At 60.7% G+C, this 308-nt stretch overlaps 1 protein-coding gene across 1 annotated transcript in view; it reads right to left on the bottom strand.

Moving 5' to 3' along the window:
- Positions 1-308, bottom strand: part of JAM2 (junctional adhesion molecule 2) — a gene marked incomplete at its 3' end in the record, with an annotated part of 46602 nt that overhangs the window by 9730 nt on the left and 36564 nt on the right. The window lies entirely within an intron of this gene.

The raw sequence follows: 308 nt of genomic DNA, 5'->3' as shown, positions 1-308 counted from the left end.
GGCCTCAACTCCCAGCTGCTTTAAAAAAGCCCCCACTCACTGGCTGATGCCAGGTGGGGGGGCAATCCCCACTGCCCCATACAGTGTGAAAGGCTCTGCCACAAACCCCGAGAGCGCTTGTGCACCCTGAGAGCCACCGTTCCATGCATAGGTGATGGGTGGGGGGGCAGGTGAGAGTGCTGGTGCTCCCCCTGAGAACACCATTTGGGGTATGGGGACACAAGGAGAACTGATCCCCGTGGTCCCCCCGTGGCCAATCGTGCTGACCTGGTAGTGCCAGTGGCATGCTGCTGACACTTCTGGGTCAG

This window comes from Alligator sinensis, unplaced genomic scaffold, assembly GCF_000455745.1.
Source record: "Alligator sinensis unplaced genomic scaffold, ASM45574v1 scaffold203_3, whole genome shotgun sequence".
NCBI classification, from domain to species: Eukaryota; Metazoa; Chordata; order Crocodylia; family Alligatoridae; genus Alligator; species Alligator sinensis.
Note: the sequence above shows the minus strand (reverse complement) of the source record. Positions and strands in the feature narration are given on the sequence as shown.